Source organism: Cherax quadricarinatus, chromosome 19, assembly GCF_038502225.1.
Source record: "Cherax quadricarinatus isolate ZL_2023a chromosome 19, ASM3850222v1, whole genome shotgun sequence".
Lineage (NCBI taxonomy): Eukaryota > Metazoa > Arthropoda > Malacostraca > Decapoda > Parastacidae > Cherax > Cherax quadricarinatus.
This window is the reverse complement of record NC_091310.1, coordinates 28,601,480-28,627,012: the sequence shown is the minus strand read 5'-3', so window position 1 is coordinate 28,627,012 and position 25,533 is coordinate 28,601,480. Positions and strand designations below refer to the sequence as shown.

The following is a 25,533-nucleotide window of genomic DNA, read 5'->3' as shown; positions in this document are numbered from 1 at the left end:
GGACTCTAAATGGTGTATTATCGTTACCGTTTCAGCACTTTCTCCTAATAATAAAGATAACTAGATATATTCCCGTATTGCATAAGCTCAGTCATCTGCACCTCACTGAACGCAATAGCGATAGTGAAGAGCTGTCAGAAAATTCTAATGTAGAACTAGTGAAGTGCTAGTGCAGGACTAGCGAAGCCTTGATCCTCCATCAGTTAACTGCGGTCCTGTCTCCCATTAGTCAGGCTGTTAGTGATGGAATAATGACTGCTAAGTAGTTTATAGAACAAGGTGGTGTGAGCTGCCAACCCCAACCCTGAATAAGACTGGAAGAACCCGGCCAGTCACCGCGAGATGTATAGTAACGTTACTAGTTTGTGAGGCCTAAATTATTATATGGAACGCTGAAAGAGGCTCAGGATAACTGTGTGGCCCAGTAGGAAAAACCTACTTAACCATTCTCTCCAATCACGACATCTGCTATTAAAAATAAGGCTAATGTAATCCCTCTTTTAGGTTTAAATTATTGAAATTACCTTGTTAACTTGTTATATTTAAATTATTATAGTGAAGTTGTTATTTTTTATATTTAGATTATTATTATGTTCAAAAACATTTGCTAAACACATAAGGGTCATCCAGATCTTACGTGTAAAGCGGATCACTTCACGAGGGTCATGAAGACAGTATTTCACCTGTACACCACAAGGGAACAACACGTTGATCCATAAAACAGGGATTAATTAAAGTCTCAGCGTATTTCCACTGAGAGATATTTACCTCTTAGTGTATATACTCTGTGACTGCCCAGTAAAAGTGAGAACATTTTTTGGTAGGCAGGGGGCAGGCAGGGGGCCGACAGGGGGCAGGAAGGGGGCTGGGCCCTGCAGGCAGGGGCAGACTGGGGCAGACGCCGCCAACATGAGTTACAATTGCTTTAGTGTTACTTGTACTTATGTACAACTTGTACTCAAGCTAATCTCAAGATAGTGTCAAGATAATGTCAAGATAATGTCACGAGTGTCTCAGTGTGATACTGCAAACACAAATCAGTACCTGTAATATTTTTGTATACTTAGTGAGACCATGTTGGTATGATGTTTGCATCGAGGTGAAGGCATGTTATCTATTTTGTATAGGAAGGTCACTGACCTCTTTCAGACCGTTTAAAAAGTAACCTTTATCCATCCATTAACCTTCAATTTTTTTAGTTAGTATGAGAGGACAGGGATATACACAGCAAGATGGTTGAATCCAGTCGATGCTACGGGAATGGGCTATCTGTTTGAGGCAGCTGTCTACGGTAAGGGTGCCTGAAAACCAGGGCTGTCTGTCTGAGGACAGTGGAAAATATTGTGAGTCCTGTGTTTTCTTATATTTTCCCACAGTTTTGTTTTTCCTTCTAATAATATCTATACCTTCCAGATATTACAGGATATAAGAGCAGAAGATACTTGTTAATTAGTAGGGTACTTGTTACATATAGTTTATGAGTACAATAAAAAAATTAACTACTTTTCCAGTCCCTCCTTTAACATGTTCCATAAATTCTCCATAAAGTCTCTCATACGTTTATACAGATGCTCAATAATAACCCATATGGAGGCAAAAACTTACAAAAACGAATTGAGGAAGGTAGCATCTCTCAGCCATGCAGGTGAGCACTGAGCGTCATGCCAGCGCGTGGGAAGACAGGCCAGGGAGTAAGTGGTGTGGTGTGTCAGCCTTTGAAGCAGGTGGTATAGTGTTGTAGGTTCGAGTTAAGGTAAGCATCAGGGTGAAGGGGATCAACACCTTGGCACACTAAACACAGCATCATACATCTTATCGAATATATCAGAGTTAATATTTTCAAGCCGACCAGAAGAAGCATCTAGTTATTAAACAGATATTAATTATCAAGAAGAACAAACAGGCACGATACCGTGACTAGAACAATACATAAATAACACTGACATTGGAGAGAGGAGCTTACGACTGCCTCCTCTCCTTTCTGTCAGTGTGACTTTGTAAATGGTTCAAGTCAGTCTGAAACGTCGTCGTAAGCTCCTCTCTCCTATGTGCGAGTTATTTGTGTATCAATATCAAACTGAAATATCAAAATCGACTCTGACTAACTGCAACGCGAGCTTCAGGGTCAACACAGCTCACAGATACTAAACATTCTGAAGTACGTCAGTAGATGTGCTTTAAAATCGCGTAGACTGCAACACTTAAAACATTTTAACTATTTTATCATACTAACAAATTTGTACCTGAATGAAAAAAAAATGAGTCGTATTTTGTGTTATATTTGCCGACCATTAAATATCGAAGCTGAACAAAAGAAATATGCTCAATTATATTTAACATAATATAGCAAGGAAAAATTTACACACTCCAGTAACAATTTTAACCTTCTTATTAGGGCACATCTTACTTGAAGGGTTGAAACCGATCGGAAGAGTCATTCTTAAGATATTGCAAGGAGACGAAATTTCAGAAATGGGCTGCATAACTTTACTAAAAGGACACCTTCGGGTGCCAGTAGTTACACGAACACTTCTCCCAGTATGGTAAAGTTTTGAAAGTTGAAGTCGATCGGATGAGGAGTTCTCAAGTTATAAAGGGAAGTTTGGAAGAAGTAAAAAAAAATCAGGCAATCATTTAAATAATAATAATAATAATAATAATAATAATAATAATAATAATAATAATAATAATAATAATAATAATAATAATCCGAACCTTAAAGGGTTGCTGCTTGGAATGAATACCGGGGATCAACGCCCCCGCGGCCCGGTTCATGACTAGGCCTCGCGGTGGATCAGGGACTGATCAACCAGGCTATTATTACTGGCCTCACGGAATCCAACAAATAAATCACAGCCCGGCTGGTCAGGTACTTATTTTAGGTTTCTGTTCAACTCCCTCTTGAAGACCACCAGGGGTATTATGTAAGTTGGGAGGCAGCTGAGCAGTTTTGGGCCCCTGACACTTATTTTGTTATCTCTTAGCGTACTCATGGCACCCGTTCTTTTCACTGGGGGGATGTTGCATCCCCAACCGAGTCTTTTGCTGTCGTAGGGAGTGACTTCTGAACGCAGATTAGGGACAAGTCCCTCTAGGATTTTCCAGGTGGAAATCTGGATGCATCTTTCTTTCAACAACATCAATAACTAAACAACAGCAAAGTTTGTATGCAACATAACTCATTATTTTTCACAATAAACGAGACACTCCATTTTTCAGCGCTAAGGTCTTTCTTTCATTATTTCTGCAAAAAAATAATTATCAACTTAGTCACAGTTGTTCCCGTTCAGCAACTTTGCTGCTCATCTGAGCAACTTTATCTGACCAACTTAGTCACAGTTGTTCCCGTTCAGCAACTTTGCTGCTCATCTGAGCAACTTTATCTGACCAACTTAGTCACAGTTCCCGTTCAGCAACTTTGCTGCTCATCTGAGCAACTTTATCTGACCTTTAAGCGACCAACGTTTAAATTCCCACCAAAAAAAAAAAAAATGTAATTGTAGTCGTAAAATCTATTGTCAACTTTTACGGCTTCAAAGATAAAATCTATGATTGTCTTCAATTTCATTATATACTGTACAAAAATAATGTTATAACCGGAGGGGAGGATAAAAATAAAAAAAACAATAAATAGAATTGAGAGGAATTGACATTCGCAGGATTTAGAAAGGATTTAAAAGGATTAATCTTACATCTTTACTACGTAATCACGTAATAGGAAATATAGAGGATTATTAATCATGGATGTCGACGTGACTGTGCTGCGTTGACTTAGATTAAACCAAATTGCAATGGCAGGTACACTACAGGCAATCTGTACTCGGGTCAAAATACTCTTAATATGTCTTTATATATGACTGCCGAAGAAAGAAGAGAAAATTCAGAGTTGTGACATCGTGCATCACATTTCCTAGTTCTGAGAAAGGAGTCGTTTAGTCCTGACACAGTAGTGATGCTCATTACACAGTCCTGACACAGTAGTGATGCTCATTACACAGTCCTGACACAGTAGTGATGCTCATTACACAGTCCTGACACAGTAGTGATGCTCATTACACAGTCCTGACACAGTAGTGATGCTCATTACACAGTCCTGACACAGTAGTGATGCTCACTACACAGTCCTGACACAGTAGTGATGCTCATTACACAGTCCTGACACAGTAGTGATGCTCATTACACAGTCCTGACACTCTTGACACTGTACTGACAGCATGACGGCTTTAACTAAGTTCAGAAACCGCCCAGGCAGAGTTACAACGCAGTTCAAACGCACCACTGACATAGTTCTGACTTTTCTGAAATTTTAGGTGGTCCCGTAATACTAGATGCTGCTAGCATTATGGGACTATTATGGTAACTGTGTTGGTACGTTAAGAAAAATATGAAAAGTTAATCACGTTAAGATTGTTTTAATTATTAAAGGGTAAGCCAGCGGAAGGCCTCGGTCAGGTGACCAAAAGTTCCAGTGGCGGGTCATCATATGACCGAGACCAGCGTCAGGAAACACTTGTCCTGTTTCCTGACAAGTCTTACCTAACCTAACCTACGACAGGCTTTTAATGTTTACAGTGTCATCAATAATACAACACTTCTGTTGGTGATGATTGATAGTAATATTGGTAGTGTGGTGTGAAGATGTGGTGGTAGTGGTGGTGGTGGTGAGGTGGTGTAGTAGTCTGTAGAATTTCTGGCACCACCACCCCAGGTGGTGCTAGGGATAGTGGTGTCAGTGGTGGTGGTGGAGTGTCACTTGTGGTGGTTGTGGTGGCGGCGCTGGTGTAGGGGTGATGGGAGTAGTGCGTCCGAAATGGAAGGTTGCAACAGCCCTGGAAGGTGGCAACAACTGAGAAGGCTGCAACAGCCCTAGACGGTTGCAACAACGTGGAAGGTTGTAACAGCCCTGGAAGGTGGCAAGAACGTGGAAGGTTGCAACAGTCCTGGAAGGTGGCAACAAATGGGAAGGCTGCAACAGCCCTGGAAGGTTCCAACAGCTCAAGAAGGTTGCAACAACGTGGAAGGTTGTAACAGTCCTGGAAGGTTGCAACAATCTGGGAGATCGCAACAACCTGGAAGGTTGCAACAATATGGAAGGTTGCAACAATCAGGAATGTTGCAACACCCTAGCAGGTTGCAACAGTTCTGGAAGTTGGCAACAACTGGGAAGGTTGCAACAGCCGTGGAAGGCTGCAACAACCCTACAATGTTGCAACAACGTGGAAGGTTGTAACAACCCTGGAAGGTTGCAACAATCTAGAAGGTTGCAACAACCTGGAAGGTTGCAACAATATGAAAGGTTGCAGCAGCCTGGAAAGTTGCAACAACCTAGAAGGTTGCAACAGCCATGGAAGATGGCAATAACCTAGAAGGTTGTAACAGCCCTGGAAGGTTGCAACAACCTGGAAAGTTGCAACCCTGAAAGATTGCAACAATCTGGAAAACTGCAACAACCTGGAATGTTGCAACAAGGAGTTCCCAAGGTTGCCTCGTGCCTATATGTATAATTTTATAATACATATAATTTGTACAATTACTAACGAAAGTAGAGTAACGACTGATCGTTCTTCTTAATACTTACTACAGTCAAATTCAGCAGGTATTGTGACCAGCGGCGGCGGCGGCGTCGGCGGCGGCGGCGGCGGCGGCGGCGGCGGCGGCGGCGGCGGCGGCGGCGGCGGCGGCAGTGGTGGTGGCAGTGGCGATGGAGGACTGATGATGGTTGTAGATTATTGATGGAGATGTTATACTCTTACATGGGATCTCTCAGACTTAAGTCTTATACGGCAGCTATAATAACAACGTTGTAACGCTAATGTTAGGCCGTAGTAGCTCCGTTGTAACGCCGTAGTAATACTGTAATAACGGTGGTATACCGATCACTGACATAATTACTTTAAACCATATACTGCTCTCAGATAGGCTTATGGTCACACTGGTAGGCTGGTGGCCACACTCTAGTAGGCTGTTGGCCACACTTTAGTAGGCTGTTGGCCACACTTTAGTAGGCTGTTGGCCACACTTTAGTAGGTTGATGGCCACACTCTAGTACAGCGGTCGGCGAAATTTGTGTACAGTGAAAGTCCACAGAATCCAGAAAAACACCAGAAACATTCAGATTCAAAATAGTTTATTGAATCCAGTTGTATAGAGAATAATCATACAAACTGAAAAGTATGTGTTATAATAAAATAATAAAATGAAAAACTGCATGAAATAAAAAATAGTAACAGTCAAATTTAATAAAAATCTCGTTGGTCTTCGAAAGTCTTAAACCTACTAACATAAACAATGACTGCAAGCAGAGACAATTACTGATAGCGAGATAGGACACTAGGCCAAAAGTTAGGTGATGGTGTACTCGCCTAGTTGAACTCACCTAGTTGAGGTTGCGGGGGTCGAGTCCGAGCTCCTGGCCCCGCCTCTTCACTGATCGCTACTAGGTCACTCTCCCTGAGCCGTGAGCTTTATCATACCTCTGCTTAAAGCTATGTATGGATCCTGCCTCCACTACATCGCTTCCCAAACTATTCCACTTACTGACTACTCTGTGGCTAAAGAAATACTTCCTAACATCCCTGTGATTCATCTGTGTCTTCAGCTTCCAACTGTGTCCCCTTGTTACTGTGTCCAATCTCTGGAACATCCTGTCTTTGTCCTCCTTGTCAATTCCTCTCAGTATTTTGTATGTCGTTATCATGTCCCCCCTATCTCTCCTGTCCTCCAGTGTCGTCAGGTTGATTTCCCTTAACCTCTCCTCGTAGGACATACCTCTTAGCTCTGGGACTAGTCTTGTTGCAAACCTTTGCACTTTCTCTAGTTCTTCACGTGCTTGGCTAGGTGTGGGTTCCAAACTGGTGCCGCATACTCCAATATGGGCCTAACGTACACGGTGTACAGGGTCCTGAATGATTCCTTATTAAGATGTCGGAATGCTGTTCTGAGGTTTGCTAGGTGCCCATATGCTGCAGCAGTTATTTGGTTGATGTGCGCTTCAGGAGATGTGCCTGGTGTTATACTCACCCCAAGATCTTTTTCCTTGAGTGAGGTTTGTAGTCTCTGGCCCCCTAGACTGTACTCCGTCTGCGGTCTTCTTTGCCCTTCCCCAATCTTCATGACTTTGCACTTGGAGGGATTGAACTCCAGGAGCCAATTGCTGGACCAGGTCTGCAGCCTGTCCAGATCCCTTTGTAGTTCTGCCTGGTCTTCGATCGAGTGAATTCTTCTCATCAACTTCACGTCATCTGCAAACAGGGACACCTCAGAGTCTATTCCTTCCGTCATGTCGTTCACAAATACCAGAAACAGCACTGGTCCTAGGACTGACCCCTGCGGGACCCCGCTGGTCACAGGTGCCCACTCTGACACCTCGCCACGTACCATGACTCGCTGCTGTCTTCCTGACAAGTATTCCCTGATCCATTGTAGTGCCTTCCCTGTTATCCCTGCTTGGTCCTCCAGTTTTTGCACCAATCTCTTGTGTGGAACTGTGTCAAACGCCTTCTTGCAGTCCAAGAAAATGCAATCCACCCACCCTCTCTCTCTTGTCTTACTGCTGTCACCATGTCATAGAACTCCAGTAGGTTTGTGACACAGGATTTCCCGTCCCTGAAACCATGTTGGCTGCTGTTGATGAGATCGTTCCTTTCTAGGTGTTCCACCACTCTTCTCCTGATAATCTTCTCCATGATTTTGCATACTATACATGTCAGCGACACTGGTCTGTAGTTTAATGCTTCATGTCTGTCTCCTTTTTTAAAGATTGGGACCACATTTGCTGTCTTCCATGCCTCAGGCAATCTCCCTGTTTCGATAAATGTATTGAATATTGTTGTTAGGGGTACACATAGCGCCTCTGCTCCCTCTCTCAATACCCATCGGGAGATGTTATCTGGCCCCATTGCCTTTGAGGTATCTAGCTCACTCAGAAGCCTCTTCACTTCTTCCTCGGTTGTGTGCACTGTGTCCAGCACATGGTGGTGTGCCCCACCTCTCCGTCTTTCTGGAGTCCCTTCTGTCTCCTCTGTGAACATTTCTTTGAATCTCTTGTTGAGTTCTTCGCATACTTCACGGTCATTTCTTGTTGTCTCTCCTCCTTCCTTCCTTAGCCTGATTACCTGGTCCTTGACTGTTGTTTTCCTCCTGATGTGGCTGTACAACAGTTTCGGGTCAGATTTGGCTTTCGCTGCTGTCATTTTCATATTGTCTTTGGGCCTCCCTTCTTATCTGTGCATATTCGTTTCTGGCTCTACGACTGTTCTCCTTATTCTCCTGGGTCCTTTGCCTTCTATATTTCTTCCATTCCCTAGCACACTTGGTTTTTGCCTCCCTGCACCTTTGGGTAAACCATGGGCTCATCCTGGCTTTTTCATTATTCCTGTTACCCTTGGGTACAAACCTCTCCTCAGCCTCCTTGCATTTTGTTGCTACATATTCCATCATCTCATTAACTGGCTTCCCTGCCAGTTCTCTGTCCCACTGAACCCCGTTCAGGTAGTTCCTCATTCCTGTGTAGTCCCCTTTCTTGTAGTTTGGCTTCATTCGTCCTGGCCTTCCTGCTTCTCCCTCCACTTGTAGCTCTACTGTGTATTCGAAGCTTAAAACCACATGGTCACTGGCCCCAAGGGGTCTTTCATATGTGATGTTCTCGATATCTGCACTACTCAAGGTGAATACTAAGTCCAGCCTTGCTGGTTCATCCTCTCCTCTCTCTCTTGTAGTGTCCCTTACGTGTTGGCACATGAAGATTTCCAGTACCACCTCCATCATCTTAGCCCTCCATGTATCTTGGCCCCCATGTGGGTCCAAGTTCTCCCAATCGATCTCCTTATGGTTAAAGTCACCCATGATCAGGAGCTTTGCCCTGCATGCATGAGCTCTTCAGTGTGTCAACACTAGGGCGTGCGGTTGTCGTGTCGGCTCCCGAGTCACTGCTGACACTCACGGTGTTGCCAGCCGCTGCAATCCTTACCCGTTTTACATCATTGCCAACTTAAGTAATGGTCACTACAAATTAGATTTTTAATTTTATTAAGAAACTACAAATTCTTTATTTGAAAAAAAATATATAACTTTCGTAATTTGCCTCGTTTATTAAATAATATTTTTTTGTGCAATTTTATATATATGCTTTCTGAGCCTTCATTACCCCCCGAGATTTTCATTTTTAATTTACCCCAGTTCCCCTACCCCTGCTCTAGTAGGCTGATGGTCACACTCTAGTAGGCCGATGGTCACACTCTAGCAGGCCGATGGTCACACTCTAGTACGCTGATGGTCACACTCCAGTACATTGATGGTCACACTCTAGCAGGCCGATGGTCACACTCTAGTACGCTGATGGTCACACTCTAGTAGGCTTATGGTCACACTCCAGTACATTGATGGTCACACTCTAGCAGGCCGATGGTCACACTCTAGTACGCTGATGGTCACACTCTAGTAGGCTTATGGTCACACTCCAGTACATTGATGGTCACACTCTAGTAGGCTGATGGTCACACTCTAGTAGGCTTGTGGTCACACTCTAGTAGGCTTGTGGTCACACTCTAGTAGGCCGATGGTCACACTCTAGCAGGCCAATGGTCACACTCTAGTAGGCTTGTGGTCACACTCTAGTAGGCCGATGGTCACACTCTAGCAGGCCGATGGTCACACTATAGCAGGCCGATGGTCACACTCTAGTAGGCTGATGGTCACACTCTAGTAGGCCGATGGTCACACTCTAGCAGGCCGATGGTCACACTCTAGCAGGCTGATGGTCACACTCTAGTAGGCTTATGGTCACACTCCAGTACATTGATGGTCACACTCCAGTAGGCTGATGGTCACACTCCAGTACATTGATGGTCACACTCTAGTAGGCTGATGGTCACACTCTAGTAGGCTGGTCACACTCTAGTACGCTGATGGTCACACTCTAGTAGGCTTATGGTCACACTCTAGCAGGCCGATGGTCACACTCTAGTACGCTGATGGTCACACTCTAGTAGGCTTATGGTCACACTCTAGCAGGCCGATGGTCACACTCTAGTACGCTGATGGTCACACTAGTAGGCTTATGGTCACACTCCAGTACATTGATGGTCACACTCTAGCAGGCTTATGGTCACACTCTAGTAGGCTTATGGTCACACTCTAGTAGGCTTATGGTCACACTCTAGTATACTAGTACGCTGATGGTCACACTCTAGTACACTGACGGTCACACTCTAGTAGGCTTATGTTCACACTCGGGAAAATTTATAGCCGCACTCTGATAAATGTACGGCCATACTCTGGTAGGCTTATAGACACTCTTGCGTTGAGTTATGGCCACAGACTGGTAGTCTTATGGCCACACTCTGATAAGTGCGTGGCCTGGTAAGTGGATGAGCACACCTTAGTATGGCTACACTGTGGTTTCATCCAGGTTCCTGGATGTAGCGTGGATGATACCAACAATGCATGCTTCATCCATCTCACGACATATTCCTTTATCAAGAAATGGTTGATTGGCAGCCAAAAATTTTCAGGACAACAGAACCAGTGCAGGAGCCTTGAGGGGCGGCCGCCACTTACGTTACCCAGACCACTGAGTAAACAATAGAGAATGTAAACACTGACCGAACATGTCGCTGATATTATCCGTAATTCTTATGATAGTAACAGTACCCATGGTAACTAAGACATAAGTGCAACAGTTAGGTATCTTTACTCAGAAACGTTTCCCCTAAAGATACCTAATTGTTCCACATGTGTCTTATCAAACTTGTCGGTATTGTATACTACTATCTTTTTTTCACAATATTACCCATGTCTTGATCCCCACATAGCTGACCTTACCTCCTTGACTTCTACTACCCCACCTTTAAACCTCTCGTACCTTGAATCTCTCCTGTGAGCTTTCTCGAGCTTGACCTTATTACGCGGTTTTAAAGTGCTTCCTGGTGATGGAGTCCAGCCTAAGAAGACCTGTTGTACTAGTAATGAAAGGTGCCTCTGTCATATTAGTTTTACAACAGCTGCCTAACAGCGTGTAGCAAAGTGAAATGTGTGTTTGTTGAAGTGATGATAATTAGGGGTTAATTTATTTTAATTCCTGTTGACTGCACGAGGGTCATTAAGGTCACATATTACCAGTGCACCGCCTAGCAAAGATATTTTAATATTTTAATATCCAATACAGTGACAAAAGTTATATATATATATATATATATATATATATATATATATATATATATATATATATATATATATTGCATTTACACTGCCGTTTTCTGTGCTCCACAGTGTACAAAATGTGCGACGGATATACAGAGGGAAGAAATGATTCATTCTGTGTGGAGGTTAAAGTCTCAGTGAAGACACTAATTATCACCCCCATCCCCCCCCCCAGTGAATGCATAGTTAGCATGATAGGTCGCAGAGTGTAGAGTTCAAGTTCGTTCTCAGTGAAAGTCACCCTTAAAAGCACTTCTCTAAGTGGGGGGAAGGAGAGAGACAGAGAGAGAGAGAGAGACAGAGAGAGAGAGAGAGAGAGAGAGAGAGAGAGAGAGAGAGAGAGAAAGAGGGAGGGAGGGGGAGGAGAGGGGGAGGGGAGAAGAGAGAGAGAACGAGGGGTAGGGGGAAGAGAGAGAGGGGTGAGGGGGAGGAGAGAGAGAGGGAGGGGGAGGAGAGAGAGGGAAGGGGAAGGAGAGAGAGAGAGAGAGAGAGAGAGAGAGAGAGAGAGGAGGGAGGGGAGGAGCAGTGTGAGTAATACTTAAATATTCCTTATGGTAGCGACACCTTAGCTGACAAAATCCTGGAGTTTCTCACCCACCGTCTCCATCAAGTCAGCTTTGATTCAAGGAATTTCTCCTGCCCTTCCTTGCCTTGAATGGAATCTGATTTGCCTCCCATTTCCTTAACGTTGCATGTTCCCCGAGCGTTTAGCGCTCCCCCATGAATATAATAATTACACCCCGTCAGCCATTAACCACCAAGGCAAGGTCATCCAAAGAAAAAAAACACATATACCATCGTTCTTTACACTGCTGTATTACCAGAAATGTGCAGATATCACAGTTTAAGTGAAAATTGTGAATAATAATAATAATAACAACAACAACAATAATAATAATAATAATAATAATAATAATAATAATAATAATAATAATAATATAATTATCTTATTGATTCTCAGCTGTATTCAAGAATACTCTATCTTCAAGATAGATTCTAACTTGAATCACTTAATTTTTAGTGCTATTGATGTTATTACTTTAAGAAGAGTGCAAGTACCAATGATAGTACCAGGAAGGTTCTACAAGTACCAATGATAGTACCAGGAAGGTTCTACAAGTACCAATGATAGTACCAGGAAGGTTCTACAAGTACCAATGATAGTACCAGGAAGGTTCTACAAGTACCAATGATAGTACCAGGAAGGTTCTACAAGTACCAATGATAGTACCAGGAAGGTTCTACAAGTACCAATGATAGTACCAGGAAGGTTCTACAAGTACCAATGATAGTACCAGGAAGGTTCTACAAGTACCAATGATAGTACCAGGAAGGTTCTACAAGTACCAATGATAGTACCAGGAAGGTTCTACAAGTACCAATGATAGTACCAGGAAGGTTCTACAAGTACCAATGATAGTACCAGGAAGGTTCTACAAGTACCAATGATAGTACCAGGAAGGTTCTACAAGTACCAATGATAGTACCAGGAAGGTTCTACAAGTACCAATGATAGTACCAGGAAGGTTCTACAAGTACTAATGATAGTACCAGGAAGGTTCTACAGTACCAATGATAGTACCAGGAAGGTTCTACAAGTAATAATGATAGTACCAGGAAGGTTCTACAAGTACCAATGATAGTACCAGGAAGGTTCTACAAGTACTAATGATAGTACCAGGAAGGTTCTACAGTACCAATGATAGTACCAGGAAGGTTCTACAAGTACCAATGATAGTACCAGGAAGGTTCTACAAGTACCAATGATAGTACCAGGAAGGTTCTACAAGTACTAATGATAGTACCAGGAAGGTTCTACAAGTACCAATGATAGTACCAGGAAGGTTCTACAAGTACCAATGATAGTACCAGGAAGGTTCTACAAGTACCAAAGATAGTACCAGGAAGGTTCTACAAGTACCAGAGATAGTACCAGGAAGGTTATACAAGTACCAGAGATAGTACCAGGAAGGTTCTACAAGTACCAGAGATAGTACCAGGAAGGTTCTACAAGTACCACAGATAGTACCAGTGAAGGTTCTAACATCTACAGCGCAGTTAAAACATTTTAATTGTAATAAACAGCTAAATACGTAATTTCTCTAATTATTGCTAATAATATATGTGTATTTAGGGGAAAAGCTGTAAAACCGCAGGGCTCATACAGCAATAAATTAAACAATGTCACGCTATGAAATGTTTCGTCTTTTCAAGGTTTTAGAGCGTTGATGAGTGGTAACACGGCGAAGACTAGGCATGAGGGGGATGAGGAGAGGGAAGAAGGGACAGGTGGAGAGAGAGGGACAAGTGTGGAGAGGTGCAGGAAGGCATAGTAGAAGAGACGGGAGGAGGGATGAACGAGCGAGAAGAGGAACAGATACGGGAGAGTTAACTACCATATCTTCCCTATCTTATATTACCTCTTGATATTTTCGATTTATTCATATGAACATACTCAACTAAAATAAAATAAATCATTTGAAAAATGCGAATCCTTACTTAAAATCTTTAACAGATCGAGCAAATTAAGGGGTAATGGTTAGGTTAGGTTCGTCAGGAAACAGGTCAAGTGTTTCCTGACACTTTTGGCGATCTGACCGACGACTTCCTCTGGCTTACCGGTCCACCTCTATAAAAATTATGGTCATAGTTATAACCATTTAATAATAAGGGGTAATGGAGTTTGCTGTGTACAAGTGCTACATAATGGGAGACAGCGTGAAGAGACGCCATGAAGAACTGATACCATGTAATACTATGTTCAAAAACAATCACATGGGGGGGGGGGGAGTTCCGGGAGTAATTAATAACATTAAATTTTCAGCAGAGCATTTATCTGCAGCATTATGAAACTCATGTGATGTTATGCTATGAAGTTTTAAAATAACCTTCAGTTGTTTGTGGGTAGTGACGTGCTGTACGACTCTCACAGTGGGTAGTGACGTGCTGTACGACTCTCACAGTGGGTAGTGACGTGCTGTACGACTCTCACAGTGGGTAGTGACGTGCTGTTCGACTCTCACAGTGGGTAGTGACGTGCTGTACGACTCTCACAGTGAGTAGTGACGTGCTGTACGGCACTCACAGTGGGTAGTGACGTGCTGTACGGCACTCACAGTGGGTAGTGACGTGCTGTACGACTCTCACAGTGGGTAGTGACGTGCTGTACGACTCTCACAGTGGGTAGTGACGTGCTGCACGACACTCACAGTGAGTAGTGACGTGCTGTACGACTCTCACAGTGGGTAGTGACGTGCTGTACGACTCTCACAGTGGGTAGTGACGTGCTGTACGACTCTCACAGTGGGTAGTGACGTGCTGTACGACTCTCACAGTGGGTAGTGACGTGCTGTACGACTCTCACAGTGGGTAGTGACGTGCTGTACGACTCTCACAGTGGGTAGTGACTTGCTGTACGACTCTCACAGTGGGTAGTGACGTGCTGTACGACTCTCACAGTGGGTAGTGACGTGCTGTACGACTCTCACAGTGAGTAGTGACGTGCTGTACGGCACTCACAGTGGGTAGTGACGTGCTGTACGCCACTCACAGTGGGTAGTGACGTGCTGTACGACTCTCACAGTGGGTAGTGACGTGCTGTACGACTCTCACAGTGGGTAGTGACGTGCTGCACGACACTCACAGTGAGTAGTGACGTGCTGTACGACTCTCACAGTGGGTAGTGACGTGCTGTACGACTCTCACAGTGGGTAGTCACGTGCTGTACGACTCTCACAGTGGATAGTCACGTGCTGTACGACTCTCACAGTGGGTAGTGACGTGCTGTACGACTCTCACAGTGGGTAGTGACGTGCTGAACGACACTCACAGTGGGTAGTGACGTGCTGTACGACTCTCACAGTGGGTAGTGACGTGCTGTACGGCACTCACAGTGGGTAGTGACGTGCTGTACGACTTAGTGACGTGCTGTACGACTCTCACAGTGGGTAGTGACGTGCTGTACGACTCTCACAGTGGGTAGTGACGTGCTGTACGACTCTCACAGTGGGTAGTGACGTGCTGCACGACACTCACAGTGAGTAGTGACGTGCTGTACGACTCTCACAGTGGGTAGTGACGTGCTGTACGACTCACAGTGGGTAGTCACGTGCTGTACGACTCTCACAGTGGGTAGTGACACGTTTTACGACTCTCACAGTGGGTAGTGACGTGCTGCACGACTCTCACAGTGGGTAGTGACGTTCTGCACGACTCTCACAGTGGATAGTGACATGCCGCAAGACTCTCACAGTGGGTAGTGACGTGCTGCACGACTCTCACAATGGATAGTGACGTGCTGCACGACTCTCATAGCGGGTAGTGACGTGCTGTACGACACTCACATTGGGTAGTGACATCCTGTACGACACTCACAGTGAGTAGTGACGTGTACACGACTCTCACAGTGGGTACTGATATGCTTCACGACTCTCACAGTGGATAGTGGCGTGCTGCAAGACTCTCACAGTAGGTAGTGACGTGCTGCAAGACTCTCACAGTGGGTAGTGACGTGCTGTACGACTCTCACAGTGGGTAGTGACGTGCTGTACGACTCTCACAGTGGGTAGTGACGTGCTGTACGACTCTCACAGTGGGTAGTGACGTGCTGTACGACTCTCACAGTGGATAGTGACGTGCTGTACGACTCTCACAGTCGGTAGTGACGTGCTGTACGACTCTCACAGTGGGTAGTGACGTGCTGTACGATTCTCACAGTGGGTAGTGACGTGCTGTACGACTCTCACAGTGGGTAGTGACGTGCTGTACGACTCTCACAGTGGGTAGTGACGTGCTGTACGACTCTCACAGTGGGTAGTGACGTGCTGTACGACTCTCACAGTGGGTAGTGACGTTCTGTACGACTCTCACAGTGGGTAGTGACGTGCTGTACGACTCTCACAGTGGGTAGTGACGTGCCTCACAGTGGGTAGTGACGTGCTGCACGACTGTCACAGTGGATAGTGACGTGCTGCACGACTCTCATAGTGGGTAGTGACGTGCTGTACGACACTCACAATGGGTAATGACGTCCTGTACGACACTCAGAGTGGGTAGTGACGTGCTACACGACTCTCACAGTGGGTAGTGACACATTTTACGACTCTCACAGTGGATAGTGACGTGCTGCACGACTCTCACAGTGGGTAGTGACGTGGTGCACGACTCTCACAGTGGATAGTGACATGCCGCAAGACACTCACAGTGGGTAGTGATATGCTTCACGACTCTCACAGTGGATAGTGACGTGCTGCAAGACTCTCACAGTGGGTAGTGACGTGCTGCAAGTCTCTCACAGTGGGTAGTGACGTGCTGCAAGACTCTCACAGTGGGTAGTGACGTGCTGCAAGACTCTCACAGTGGGTAGTGACGTGCTGCAAGACTCTCACAGTGGGTAGTGACGTGCTGCAAGACTCTCACAGTGGATAGTGACGTGCTGCAAGACTCTCACAGTGGATAGTGACGTGCTGCAAGACTCTCACAGTGGATAGTGACGTGCTACACAACTCTCACAACCTATTATTATCAATAGAGTATGTAGCTCCTGTATTATGTTCACAATTCAGAAAACTAGATAAACTAAGCAAAAGTCCAAAGGACAGACTACAAAATGACTGAAATAGATGATATGCAAAATATGATGATACCCACATATACGATAAATAAAAGATGTCAGATTTCAGAGCATATTTTAGGGTCATCAACACACACACACACACACACACACACACACACACACACACACACACACACACACACACACACACACACAGTCAAGGACCAGGTAATCAGGCTAAGGAAGGAAGGAGGAGAGACAACAAGAAATGACCGTGAAGTATGTGAAGAACTCAACAAGAGATTCAAAGAAGTGTTCACAGAGGAGACAGAAGGAGCTCCAGAAAGACGGAGAGGTGGGGCACACCACCATGTGCTGGACACAGTGCACACAACCGAGGAAGAAGTGAAGAGGCTTCTGAGTGAGCTAGATACCTCAAAGGCAATGGGGCCAGATAACATCTCCCCATGGGTATTGAGAGAGGGAGCAGAGGCGCTATGTGTACCCCTAACAACAATATTCAATACATCTATCGAAACAGGGAGATTGCCTGAGGCATGGAAGACAGCAAATGTAGTCCCAATTTTTAGAAAAGGAGACAGACATGAAGCATTAAATTACAGACCAGTGTCACTGACATGTATAGTATGCAAAATCATGGAGAAGATCATCAGGAGAAGAGTGGTGGAACACCTAGAAAGGAATGATCTCATCAACAGCAGCCAACATGGTTTCAGGGACGGGAAATCCTGTGTCACAAACCTACTGGAGTTCTATGACATGGTGACAGCAGTAAGACAAGAGAGAGAGAGGGGTGGGTGGATTGCGTATTCTTGGACTGCAAGAAGGCGTTTGACACAGTTCCACACAAGAGATTGGTGCAAAAACTGGAGGACCAAGCAGGGATAACAGGGAAGGCACTACAATGGATCAGGGAATACTTGTCAGGAAGACAACAGCGAGTCATGGTACGTGGCGAGGTGTCAGAGTGGGCACCTGTGACCAGCGGGGTCCCACAGGGGTCAGTCCTAGGACCAGTGCTGTTTCTGGTATTTGTGAACGACATGACGGAAGGAATAGACTCTGAGGTGTCCCTGTTTGCAGATGACGTGAAGTTGATGAGAAGAATTCACTCGATCGAAGACCAGGCAGAACTACAAAGGGATCTGGACAGGCTGCAGACCTGGTCCAGCAATTGGCTCCTGGAGTTCAATCCCACCAAGTGCAAAGTCATGAAGATTGGGGAAAGGCAAAGAAGACCGCAGACGGAGTACAGTCTAGGGGGCCAGAGACTACAAACCTCACTCAAGGAAAAAGATCTTGGGGTGAGTATAACACCAGGCACATCTCCTGAAGCGCACATCAACCAAATAACTGCTGCAGCATATGGGCGCCTAGCAAACCTCAGAACAGCATTCCGACATCTTAATAAGGAATCGTTCAGGACCCTGTACACCGTGTACGTTAGGCCCATATTGGAGTATGCGGCACCAGTTTGGAACCCACACCTAGCCAAGCACGTAAAGAAACTAGAGAAAGTGCAAAGGTTTGCAACAAGACTAGTCCCAGAGCTAAGAGGTATGTCCTACGAGGAGAGGTTAAGGGAAATCAACCTGACGACACTGGAGGACAGGAGAGATAGGGGGGACATGATAACGACATACAAAATACTGAGAGGAATTGACAAGGTGGACAAAGACAGGATGTTCCAGAGATTGGACACAGTAACAAGGGGACACAGTTGGAAGTTGAAGACACAGATGAATCACAGGGATGTTAGGAAGTATTTCTTCAGCCACAGAGTAGTCAGTAAGTGGAATAGTTTGGGAAGCGATGTAGTGGAGGCAGGATCCATACATAGCTTTAAGCAGAGGTATGATAAAGCTCACGGCTCAGGGAGAGTGACCTAGTAGCGATCAGTGAAGAGGCGGGGCCAGGAGCTCGGACTCGACCCCCGCAACCTCAACTAGGTGAGTACAACTAGGTGAGTACACAGAGCTAAGGGGAATGTCTTATGAAGAAAGATTAAGGGAAATCGGCCTGACCACACTAGAGGACAGGAGGGTTAGGGGAGACATGATAACGACATATAAAATACTGCGCGGAATAGACAAGGTGGACAAAGACAGGATGTTCCAGGGAGGGGACACAGAAACAAGAGGTCACAATAGGAAGTTGAAGACACAGATGAGTCAGAGAGATATTAGGAAGTATTTCTTCAGTCATAGAGTTGTCAGGCAGTGGAATAGCCTAGAAAGTGATGTAGTGGAGGCAGGAACCATACATAGTTTTAAGACGAGGTATGATAAAGCTCATGGAGCGGGGAGAGAGAGGACCCAGTAGCAGCCGGTGAAGAGGCGGGGCCAGGAGCTAGGATTCGACCCCTGCAACCACAAACAGGTGAGTACAAATAGGTGAGTACACACACACACACACACACACACACACACACACACTACTTATTACCCCATGGATCAAGGCAGCAGTTATCTCTATAGAGTTTCACATTATAATGAGAGGATATGGAATGTTTGCCATTGCCTGTAGATAATGAGTCTCACCTGTGTGGGATGCCTCTCACGACCTCCACACTGAGGAAGTCATGATGTGAGCACTGAAAACCTTAGGGGCTTATTACCAAATCTCCTCTTCTTTACCCCCCTCAAGGAAGGTTTCTTGATGCTGGTGAGGGGCTCTTGATCTAAGGAATTGGATCTGTGCTCCAGTTCCCCGAATTCAGACTGAATACCTTCCACATCCCCCCACAGGCGCTGTAAAATCCTACGGGTTTAGCGCTTCTCCCTTGGTTATAATAATAATAATAATAATCCACTTCTTTACCACACACACACACACACACACAGGGAGCTAAAGATGGAATACATTGCGAGAGTACGGGAGGTCGGCACAGGGCCTGATGAATTATTTCACAGAAATATGCATAGTCACTAAGATTTTCATTCCCGCCAAGAAATGATGTCAAAATGTAATCACGGGAGGGTCAAGACTGAGCCTAAAGTATTAAAATTAAGAAGCGAGGAAATACTATGAAGACAAAGTGTTAGCCAAGGGGAAGAAAACCCGATGTTCCTCAGAGATCCAATAAGAAAAAAGTTTCGCAAGAGATGCGATGCTCGTGCGGCAAACAGACATTGTAAACAAATACTAAACTGTAGCATGACACAAGCAAAATGAAAGAATTGACCGGGAAGTGATTACATAAGATCAGCTTTGTCACGCGCAAGATGTTGAAGATGGGGAAGTGAAAGGAGGCAACTAGCGTCCTACTAACTGAAACGAAGACAGCCATCACGGCCAGAAGTGAGAAAGTACCAGGGAACAGAAACTCCTCATACTGGTGCAGATAACACCAAACTCAGTGCTGGAGGTTCACTAAACAGAATATCGTCGTCAGTGTAACTCTGATAAATAGAAGAAAAGGTTTCAAGAATCTCAACAGAGATATAATTAAGTGGGCAAGACTCCAGATCACAATCAGGCCAGTGAAAGACTCAGAGTAGACTACAATTCACTAACTGTAAGATTATACATGATATTAAACATTTACACGTCACTAAGCATAAGACTCACAATACCAAACATTTCACTAAATTTATGACTCCGAACACTAAGTATTTCACTAAGTATAAGACTAGCAACGCTGAACACTTCGCTGACAACATACAAACACGATTTTGCTTTCACCTACTCACAATAAAAGCGAGCGAGTTGGGCGACGTTAAACTTCCTGTAGTACTCCATAGCATCACCGTAGTTAAGAGAACACTTGCAAACAACTTTCCACACCGAACGTCACTATCCTTCCCTTCACAACTCCGCAAAAATCTAACAGGGAAACACTTTCGCACATGGGAAACACAACCTCAAGTTGCTTTTTCACTGTTATCAAGATGTTAGCTAAAACAGAGGATATTCTCGAGATTTTCACTGGCACTCTTCGTCGCCTCTTAGAGAGACCCGTCAACAACACACCCACAAGGCGCTAAATGCCACAAATGACAGTCGTTGAGGAGGAGGAGGAGGAGGATGAGGCGCCAGATGGTGAGCCTTGAGAATACAGTGAAAGTAGTCCTGTGAACTTGACCGAGAAACAGACACCCAGGTCGTTCAGACTGTCGACTGAGTACAGTGTCTGGGGACTTCCTCTCGTGTCATTGTGTACACCATTACCATCACCCTTACCATGTGTTGCAGTAAGTACCTCTACAGCCATCACTACGAGGTGTTACATCACACCTACGACCATCACCACTACAACCATCAGAACTACAAGGTGTTGCATTACATTTACAACCATCATCACTACAACCTTCATCACTACAACCATCACCACTACAAGGTGTTACATCACACCTACAACCATCACAACTACAAGGTGTTACATCACACCTACAACCATCACAACTACAAGGTGTTACATCACACCTACAACCATCACAACTACAAGGTGTTACATCACACCTACAACCATCACAACTACAAGGTGTTACATCACACCTACAACCATCACATCTACAAGGTGTTACATCACCACTACAATCTCAACGGTACAACCACCAGCGTTAGGCTAGGCGGACATACTTGACCAATGGGTTACCAGGTGTAAGATTTGTCACACCTGGTAATCTGTTCACCAAGTGAAGTGCCAGTGATGGGTGGGTGGGCGTGTGGGCGTCTGGAGTGATATGGGCGTGTGTGGGTGGGTGGAGGGCGGGGGAGCCGGAAGAGAAGGGAGAGGAAATAAAGACATTTCAAGGAGATTGGAGGGAGGGAGTTGGATATTATTATTATTATTATTATTATTATTATTATTATTATCAAGAAGAAGCGCTCAACCTAGATGGGTCATACAGCGCCGCAGGGAGCTCGACAGAAAGGAAGGGAAATAAAAGGAAGAAGGAACTGAGAGAGAGAGAGAGAGAGAGAGAGAGAGAGAGAGAGAGAGAGAGATAGAGAGAGAAAGAGAGAGAGAGAGAGAGAGTGAGAGAGAGTGAGAGAGAGTGAGAGAGAGTGAGAGAGTGAGAGAGAGAGAGAGAGAGAGAGTGAGAGAGGTATAGGATGAATGAGACCTGGATTATGTGCCAAGAGGAAGGAGCGAGGAGGAAGCAACAAATAGAGAATAACGCGGCAATACAACAACAACAATAATACTCATATTAATATTAATAATAATAATAAATTGAAGAAGAAAGAAAAAGAATGATGGCCATCACCATCACTTGAACAATATGAGCGCACCTGTTTTCAATGACGTCACAAGAAGCCTAGGCGCCAGATCGAACCCTTTTTTTCCCCCCAGTTTCCTTGAAATTTTCAAGGTTATTATCAGCAGCAATAATCCTGGCCATCATCCAGGTCAACATTACCCTTCCATGGACCATACCTTAGTTGATGTTGTTATTTCTTTACTATAAGGGCTACGACGGCTCACGGGAAATGAATCCTTCTCATACGGCCTTGTTTATCAGCACATGCAGGGAGGGGTGGGGCTGGTCTACAGCTCTGGGACCTTCTTCGATGCAATATTATGTACGGGACTGGAACCGCTAAGCAACTGGATGGTATGTTATGAACGTGACTGAGTCCTGAAACACATGGAAACTATTTTATGAATGAGACTTAAGCCTCGAGTACTCGCATGCATCTTGAAGGTGAATGAATCCACGAACACCTGAATATAGCATTACGAAGGTGAACAAGGCCAGCAACACCTCTCTCTCTCTCTCTCTCTCTCTCTCTCTCTCTCTCTCTCCCTCTCTCCACGGCATTACGAAGGTGAATGACTGAACAGCTGAATTATAACATTATGAAAGTGAATGAATCCACGAACATGTGTGAGTATGACATCATGAAGATAAGTGAAGCCGGAGAGCATCAGCTGCAGCCTCAGAGTGTGTGCTTGACGTCAGGGGACCCGGAGATGGAATATTTGGTTTCATACACTCATCGCACACAAGTTCAGTGAACTTTCCCGTGCCCCCGACCTTAACGATAATGGGCAGGGCATAAAGCAATGAAGAAAACCACGAGGGAGTACAAGTGAAATAAGGTGAAGAAAATCAATGAAAGTAAAAGGGGAAGCGGCGAAGGCAATCAATGAAACGTAGAGAAGGAAGCTATAAAGGAAATCATGAAGATGTATAGAAGAAAGCGAAGAAAAATCGCTAGGCGGAGTGAAGGAAAATCGTGAGTGGGCGTTGAAGGTTGGGTATACTCTGCTATAATCTATTCTAGGCAGAGTGTCGACTCTCCGTCCCTCACAGCGACTTTGTAATCACAAGTGGCAGCGAAATGACGTATGTAAGATCGCCGGAGACCACCAGCTGGTTATGTATTCCCTCTGGAGCAAATGTGAAGAGATTCCCGTCAATCCCGAGGCCCCAAGAGATGGAAGCCGACATTTGTATTGGGGTAAACTACAGCGATTTGTTTTTTGTTCAGGGCGTTTCAACTTTATTTATAACTCGGTTAATGGGTTTGAATGCCGCTTGTGTGGTCAGGTTTTCAGAGAAGCTCAAAGGCACATGGTAATAGGAACATGTAGAAAGAGACGAGGATAAGTAGGACAATCAACACAAGTACGTTTTCCCAATTTGATGTACAGTGTATACACATGGTGAGGTGCATATTAATCTGTGTATATACACTGATAGTTTGCTTTTTCCCTGTTTTAACGATTAAAATATTCGTTGTGGGGTATATGTGAAATGCAACCTTAATGACCATCATGCAGTCGATATTCATTAAATACAACAAGCCAATGAGTCCAATCTTAACAGCTGCAACATTATAACAACTTAATGTTGTCTAAACATCATGAGTGATCCGAAGCGCTAAATCGAATCGTATTTGAGACTTTCTAACTGCAGAAAATACAGGTAAAGAAAAGTAGAGTGCTTAAAAAAAATGGATGTGTTATTACTTTTCATTCACGTGAACACGGCAGCCATGGAAGGTAGAGCCACAAGAAGCTCAGCTGTACATTGAAGAACTGAAGATCCTAACAAAGGGCATCTTGGTGCTGATGGAGAGTTCTTAAACAAGGAATTGGTGTTACCCTTTCCTTTCACGGATCAAACCTGATTATTTCCCATTCTACTGGCGCTGTATTCCTTTGGAAAAAAACGAAAAACAAGGAACGGGCGGGAATTGAACTCATGGCAAATGGTTTTAATCCCCACCTATTTCGTGCTTTGTTTGCAGTCATGTTATTACGATTTCGTGTCTCCTGTGGGTTTAGCATTTCCCCATGAATGTAGGGGGCAACTCGATAAAACAACACTAGGGAGACAAGCTTTAGGAAATTATAAGTAGAAAAGAGCGTAATTGGATGCCGCTGAGCTGAAGAGCAAAAAGCAGAGAAAAATTGGGAAATGTACCGAAATGTTTTGAAAAATAAATCAGTGGCATCAACATGCTAAATGCATTACCACCTGATCCTGTGGAGTGAGGTGCCAGGTGGTGCCACGGATGGATAAGAAAAGGTTCCCAGGTGCCTCTGCCTTCACCCAGAGCCCAACCTCCCCCGGCATCCTACTTCTTCCTGTATTCTGATTCTCACTGAACCCTGTACTCAGCCTCTCCCTGCACCATCGCTGCTAGCTAGTTGCATCATCAAAGCCACACACGAAAAGAACAAAATTAGCCAGTAGCTACCGTGTTTCCGCCGGAAGTGAGTTACAATGTGATCGTAATTTAAATGGGAAAAATTTGCTTTTGCTACTGAAATTTTGCTATATTTATATATATATATATATATATATATATATATATTGATTTAATTTAATAACATTAAATATACTATTAATTAAATTGTACCTCAAATATACTATGTATTGCTTCTCCAGTCCTTTGGTCGTATAGCAATACAATCTTTTCAAAGGAGTGGTTTTGAGGGAAGTGAGTTGAGGGGCTCTTGACGAGAGGAAGACGAGTCACTGTCCTCTCCCTGGGGTAGCAATACAAAAATATGCCCGAAATGCGTCACGTAGAAGAGGTTTTCCTTGAAACATGCAAATATTGTATTACCAGATTTATCCAGTTCACTGTATTATACATGAATGTTCTGATGACATAAAGATTGAGCGGAGTTTGAGCAAAGAAGAGGTAGTATAGCCCCTCCCAGGAGAATCATAGGGTAATTATGAAGACTGGTGTAACAAGCTAAGAGGTGAGTGCAGTCTATAAAGGTCCAGGGAAAACAGTGGTGGCACCGAAGGCACTATCTAGTGCCAGCCAAACCTGGGTACTCACCCAATCACAGCGACGAACAGCTTTTACATAGTTATCACTGAAGCGACGTGAACGGGGATCCAGCAGGGAACGTATGAGAGCCGATACTATTTTCTGGACCAAAACATGACCACACACATACACACACGCGCGCGCGCGCACAAGCACTTCCAAAGTAGCGTAAGGAGGGTGGCAGGACGGGTGCCTTGCCGGGTGCCTTGCCGGGTGCCTGGCCAACTGCCGCCGACGGCACCAGCTACCTGGGACCTTCCCTCTTACCCTCCCTAACGCCACCTCCGCCTCGGCGACCATGCCAAAACTGGGCCATGTTATTTTGGGCTCCTAGCACCGCGTGGCCAGCCAGCTCTGCTGCTGGTGCTGCTGGTGCTGGTGCTGGTGCTGCTGCTGCTACTGGTGGTGGTGGTGCTGCTGCTGGTGCTGCTGGTGCTGCTGGTGGTGGTGGTGCTGCTGCTGCTCTGTGTCATGGTGGTGGTGGTGGTCGTGGAGGTTACTAGGCTCTGATGTTG

General features: G+C 44.8%; 1 protein-coding gene across 2 annotated transcripts in view; it reads right to left on the bottom strand.

Moving 5' to 3' along the window:
- The window catches only part of LOC128699751 (trichohyalin), a 164,410-nt gene extending 139,132 nt beyond the window's left edge, over window positions 1–25,278 (bottom strand). For both annotated transcript variants that reach the window (XM_070086600.1, XM_070086601.1), the window contains exon 1: window positions 25,028–25,278. The gene's annotated coding sequence lies outside the window, so the exon portion shown is untranslated. The remainder of the gene's footprint in view (window positions 1–25,027) is intronic.
- Between the last annotated feature and the right edge of the window lie 255 nt (window positions 25,279–25,533).